This window comes from Mirounga angustirostris, unplaced genomic scaffold (genome assembly GCF_029215605.1).
Source record: "Mirounga angustirostris isolate CCGP_5_RB_7025 unplaced genomic scaffold, mMirAng1.0.hap1 SCAF_3, whole genome shotgun sequence".
Taxonomy (NCBI): domain Eukaryota; kingdom Metazoa; phylum Chordata; class Mammalia; order Carnivora; family Phocidae; genus Mirounga; species Mirounga angustirostris.
In genome coordinates, this window is record NW_026991711.1 from 28,668,503 (window position 1) to 28,675,412 (window position 6,910).

Here is a 6,910-nt window from a genome sequence, read left to right on the forward strand (position 1 = left end):
AAAATAAAACCAAAGCCAGAGGCATCACAATTCCAGACTTCAAGCTGTATTACTAAGCTGTGATCATCAAGACAGCATGGTACTGGCACAAAAACAGACATATAGACCAATGGAACAGAATAGAGAGCCCAGAAATGGGCCCTCAACTCTATGGTCAACTAATTTTTGACAATGCAGGAAATAATATCCAATGGGAAAAGGACAGTCTCTTCATTAAAAGGTGCTGGGAAAATTGGACAGCCACATGTAAAACAATGAAACTGGACCATTTTCTTACACAATACACAAAGATAAGCTCAAAATGGATGAAAGACCTCAATGTGAGAGAGGAATCCATTAAAATCCTAGAGGAGAACACAGGCAGCAATCTCTTCGACCTTGGTCGCAGAAACTTCTTGCTAGACACGTCTCCAAAGGCAAGGAAACGAAAGCAAAAATGAACTATTAGGACTTCATCAAGATAAAAAGCTTCTACACAGCAAAGAAAACGGTCAACAAAACTAAAAGGCCACTTATGAAATGGGAGAAGATATTTGGAAATGACATATCAGATGAAGGGCTAGTATCCAACATCTATAAAGAGCTTATCAAACTCATCACCCAAAAAACAAATAAACCAGTGAAGAAATGGGCAGAAGACATGAATAGACATTTCTCCAAAGAAGACATACAAATGGCCAACAGGCACATGAAAAAATCTTGCCACATCACTTGGCGAGAGGGAAATACAGATCAAAACCACAATGAGATACTACCTCACACCAGTCAGAATGGCTAAAATTAACAAGTCAGGAAAGGACAAATGTTGGCAAGGATGCGAAGAAAGGGGAACCCTCTTACACTGTTGGTGGGAATGCAAGCTGGTACAGTCATTCTGTAAAACAGTATGGAGGTTCCTCAAAAAGTTGAAAATACAGCTACCTTATGACCCAGCAATTGCACTACTAGGTATTTACCCCAAAGATACAAAAGTAGGGATCCGAAGGGGCACATGCACCCCAGTGTTCATAGCAGCAATGTCCACAATAGCCAAACTGTGGAAAGAGCTGAGATGTCCATTGACAGACGAATGGATAAAGAAGATGTGGTACATCAGTGTGGCTGGAACTGGAAGGTATTATGCTGAGCAAAATAAGTCAGTCAGAGAAAGACAATGATCATATGGTTTCACTCATATGTGGAATATAAGAAACAGTGAAGAGGATCATAGGGGAAGGGAGGGAAAACTGAATGGGAATTCACAGAGAGGGAGACAAACCCTGAGAGACGCTTAACTATAGGAAACAAACTGAGGGTTGTTGGAGGGGAGGTGGGTTGGGGGATGGGATAACCTGGTGATGGACATTAAGGAGGCACGTGATGTGATTAACACTGGGTGTTATAAGCAACTGATGAATTATTAAACATTACATCTGAAACTAATGATGTACTATATGTTGGCTAATTGAATTTAAATTAAAAAAAAAAAACAACAAAGAGCTCACGGAAATTAAAAATCAAATAGCCCAAGTGGCAAATGGACTACAAGTGTTAGAAGATAAGTACAAGGGGATCACTCAGTGTATAAAAAAAGCAAATATATCAAAACTATGAGAAAATAGCCAAGACAATTAGAAAAGTAGTAACAGGTTATGTATAGGAGGTCCAGAATATGTAAAATAAAAAACATGGAGGAAAAGAAACTGTCAAATAAATAATAAAGAAAACATTTTCCCCAAACTGTTAAACGTGAGTTCCTAAATTGAAAGAGCCTTAGTCTGCAAAATCCTGATGATCATCTTGATGTTTGATCCTGATGTATTTCCTCACTCTACTGGAGCACACGGTCCAGTTTTTTTACTAAGAAAATCCTGTTACATCTAAAATCGTCTTTAGACCTCTGTTCCAGAGGTTAAGAACTGTGTCACTTTCATTGGCTTTGCTGTAGGCACAGTGGAAGCTTTTTCAATAATAATGTTCCAATCCATAAAATAGACCCAAGCGTCCGATGGACTGGTGTGGATATAGTTTGCCTCAGTTTAAATTTCCATCTTTCTGAACGTGAGGAAATTTAGATAATCAGTATTCTTGATGTACTGGCTCTGCTAAAGATTTATGGCTGCCTACCCCTAGAGATGTGCCATTTTCTTTGCACTGAAAGATCTGCGAAGTGTCTGGACCGAAGTGACGAGAATTGCCCTCATTCACAAAAGGCCTCAGAGAGCAAAGACCAATTCCCCTTTTCTGCTGCCTTTTCATCTGAGTCTTGTGGTCATTTCTGCTGATGTCAGCGCCACTCTGCGGCGATCACTGTCGTTTTCCTACAGAGATGGATGAGCGAGAGCACTGCTGGAGTAGCTATCCATCACATCTGCCTATGGATGTTCAAGGCCATGTCTGTGGCTCCACACTTGGCAGCAATTAAGTAAGGGTTGCATCCAGCAACACAGTCCTCTTGTGCCGCCCACGGAGAATCGGAGAACCTGAAAGATTTTCTACTTATTTCAGAGTGCTGCTAACTGCTCACCCACTGGGATTGAAAAGTGGAAGTGAAGATGAGATGAAAAGCGAAAGGGAGATGAAACACTGAATACAAATACTCAGGAACTTACGTGGTCAGCCTGGTGGGTCTTTCAGCTCGCTGATTTTGGGAAAAGCAGTCTGCTATGCGTGCTAAGGCTTAGTATACAAATAGTAATGACTGTGGGTCAGAGCTGCTAGATGTGCTGAATTAGGTGCATTATCTGGGAGTAAGAGGTGGATGGCTGCTCACAGATAAGGAAAAATGGGTTACTTGATGACCCTCCAATATTGAAAACCAAGATGTGCTGATAGTTTAATAGACGTCATAGGAGGATCTCGTTCCTGCTGTAGACCTTTTTTTTTTTTTTTTTTTTTTTAAGTTATTCATTCAGCATTTATTCGGCAGGCATGGTTACTGATTCACCCGTGAACTTCAGAGATGCCATGAATACAGTGTGCAACCCTGGGTTAAGACCTATTTGAGAACAAACCTTCTGATTTCTAGCTCAAGTCACTTATGACCCATTTAAAAATAGAAAAAGGAATAGTGGTTAAAAAAAACAGATATTAAATTTAACATAGGAAAAATGTGATTGTGTTTTGGATGGACCAGGAAAATTCTTTAGGATATACACAAGTCATCATGCTCTCCAGGGCTTTCCCTCTCTTCTTCCGAGAAAGTCGTTCAGCAAATACTAATTGAGCACTTACTGTTTGAATACAAGTGCACGACAGTGCATTCAAGGAATGTACAGTCTGTCTAGGGACACCAGACTCCTCATCCTCATTTTCTTTTTCTTTAGAAATATACTGATTTATGCCTTCTTCCCATTCTTTAAGCTGGGAACTTTGTGTCTTCTTGGGTGGTAAAGAGAACACACAATAAACTGATCTATGTCAACATTGGATTATAAAGAACAGTATGAAGAACCTGCCAATATAAAGAACCTACATCCTTTGGTGTCCTGGGAACAGTCTGTGTTGACTTCTGGAGACAATAGCGTGGCTTGTGTTAGTGTATTATCTTCCCAGAGGTTTTGAACTTCTGCCAAAAGAAATGGAAGAACCTACATAAAATAAGTCAAGGAGATATTTTTGGGAGACTCATACTTTTCCTATGGAGTTGTTCAGGGCTGAATCACAAAGTAACTCATTTTTAATCTGATTTTATATAGTTATATAAATTTTATATATTATACATTAAATATATTTTCTATATTGAACTCATCAAAGTCACATCTGCTTTAGAGTTTTCTGTATTTGCTGAGCCTCATTAGAGGAGACAGTTGAAATGCTAGAAAGAAAACCAACAGTATTACATTATGAGTGCAGCTAGTCCCATGTTTCATTCCATAGAATGCTGTTCTGATTGGAAATCCATAGTCTGCTGTTAACCCTGAAATTTTCCTTCCAAACAGTGGACAAACCAAATGACTTTTTTTTTCTTTTGGAACTGCTATTCTCTTGAGCTTCATATTCTAAAAATGTGCAGAGTTCAGCTCTTCATCCTCATCACAACGTATTGTGCCTGCAAAAATGTGCGATATTTAAAGACGCAGCCTTGACAGTATCTTTCTAGATTTGGCAGCAATTCTTGGAGTTTATGTTGCTACTGTTGCTCCATGCTTTGCACAGGAGAAGATTTGGGGATCTCCTCTAGCTTTTTACCGTCCCAACATGAGCTCGACACTGATCAGCTAAACACATGGTAAAGTTAGGTCAGCTAAATCACTGTTCCATGTTTGTCCCACCCCTGGCACTTGAGGATTGAAGGCACCCAGCAGGGAGGTGGGTAGGGGCTGGAATCCAGCCCTCGTTATGCTTGCTGAGCTGCGTGTCCTGGTGTGATGCAGAATCCACTCAGAGGAAGAGACGCCCCTTCTGTTTTGCACAAAGCCGCCGGATCGGCTGCTGGCCAGCCCGGGCATAGCAGCATCCACACAAACCAAGCTTAGGGGCCCAGTGCAGCCTTCATCGTTCTGGATGCTCTCCTGCTTTTCTAAGCACGTACTTCCTTGCCTTTTGTAGGAATAGGCCTCAAATAGATACATGACAGCTCTTAATTTCAACCAGCTTGGGAGAGTATAAGAAATGTTTATGTTGCCCTTTCACTTAAAAGTGTTTTTGATGACCCACGTTTGTTATTTTTTTTAAAGATTTTATTTATTTATTCATAAGAGACAGAGACAGAGAGAGAGAGAGGCAGAGGGAGAAGCAGGCTCCCCGCTGAGCAGGGAGACTGAAGCGGGACTAGATCCCAGGACCCTGGAATCATGACCTGAGCCAAAGGCAGATGCTTAACCATCTGAACCACCCAGGCGCCCCCCCACATTTGTTATTATGTCATAGTACACCTTTTCCTTATTCTGTGACATCCCAAGTCCCAAGAAGTAAGTGCAGTATGATGAGCACTAGCTTAGATGCTCCTGGGAATGAGAAGAGGAATTGTTTGTTCTTGCTTTTGCTCAGTTTGGACTCTTAGCTGGGTAGTTAGAATATCCTTTGCATCTTTTTCATTTGTTGCATCACAAATTGTTTCTTCTTCAAGGTCCCGCTTAGATGTCACCTCCTCTGGGTAGACCTCCCCACCACCAGGCAGTAGTCCACATGTCCCACATAGAACTATCTACACTCATTGCAGTCTTTAGCGCTAGTAGCTTGAATTGGCCTGTTTGTATGGGGTCAGGCTGACCATGAATGAGTTCTTTGACAAGGGCCGCACCGAATGCATTTCTGTGGCTCCCGTGTTGAGGCGGAAACTTGCACATCTCAGTTATTCAGGAAATGCTAAGTGAGTCCATGGTGAATGACATAATTCCTACAGTGTGGTCATTAACCTTCAAGAGTTATGACTTCTTTGAAAATGCTATAGACTCTCTCCCCAGAAAAAAAAGTAAGTGCATATATACTCTACGTGAAAACTTTTGCATACAATTTTGTTCTCAGGTCCTCCTAAGCCCTTCCACGGACCTGCCTATGGGTCCACAGAACTCCAGTCAAGAACCACTTGTTAAAGGAAACAGACTAATATCCTTGGTACAAGAAAGAGCTAAACATGTCCCAGCTATCTCCTTCACTCAAGTATTTATCATGCCGGATGCTGAGGATGCTATGATGAATACCATGCATGTCCTCACCGCCCAGTGAGCCAATAAAAATACTGCAGCTTGAGAAGCACTACTCTAGTATGTTCTGAGGATGCCAGCATTAGGGAAGTGGTTTTCGGACTCATGGTTTCATGGACCCAAAATGTACAACAAAATACTGAGTGATATGAGTGCTCAAGTTTTTATTATCTCAAATTGGCACTTTAAAAAAAAGTTTTCTGCTATCATCCTCATTTTATACAAGGTTACTGCCCAAAGAGAAGAAATGTATGCTTTTGGGATAAAGAACCATCCTTCTAACTGATCACATATCAGTTTTGTGGTGCTGGCTCCAGGCACTAGTATTTGAACACCCCTCTCCTACGGAGTCACTGAAGCATCACAGAAGAATTGTCCAGATCACATCTTGGGGGACAGATGGGGAGCTGGCGTGTGGGGCAAACGAGGAGGGAGTGGCTTATTCTAGACAGATGAAATAATAGTGGAAAGTCTCCGAGACTGACTATAAAACACTTGTGTCTACGAGGTAGGAGTGGAGGTGAGGTCAGGTTAGCAGGAAAGCCCTCGCGGAGAAGGAGAAAAGGGCAGGTGTGGAAAATTCCGAGGAACTGGGCTTGTGACAAGGAAGGGCTTTCAGCTTGGGCAGGATCCAGCAGCTGCAGTATCTGCACCCTGGCTTAGGGGCGGGCTGTAGAAGTTCAGGGCCCTTGTGTGAACCCCGACTCCCCTGAAGCCTGGTGAAAGAGCAACCTGCTGGCGAGCTGCTCCCACTGGCAGAAGGCAAGTCAGGGCCCGAAGGCCACGAAGAGGCTCTGCATGATGAGAACAGCTAAGGCCACCCGGGGAGGGGGGCGGGAGAGGCACGTTTGCACCAGAGACTGAGGCCGGGATGGGGTGATCTGCGTCAAGGTGGCCCCCAGAAAGCCGTGCAGTCCCTCAGGTGAAGAGGGCCCCTTTTGCTAGGTGGCAATGGAAATTGAGCATCAGGACGAATCTAAGATACGAGGAAGAAACAGAAGAACTGGAGGTAGATCTACAAACGTAACAATCCCAGAGTTAGTGTTACCTTATTTTTAAAACAGTTTGAAGACATTCTCTTCTATTATCTATAAGCCATAATTCTCTTTAATTGGCACAATAGGCCAAGCAAACCTTAGTAAATACATATTTCACTTTAAAACATTTCTTACAATTGTATGAATGTTATTGTAAGGTATCTGTTGGCAATGTTTGTTTTTTTTTTAAGTTTTAGCTTTGGAAGAGTTTATAGATTAATTTTAGGTGATTTAAAGTAATTTAAA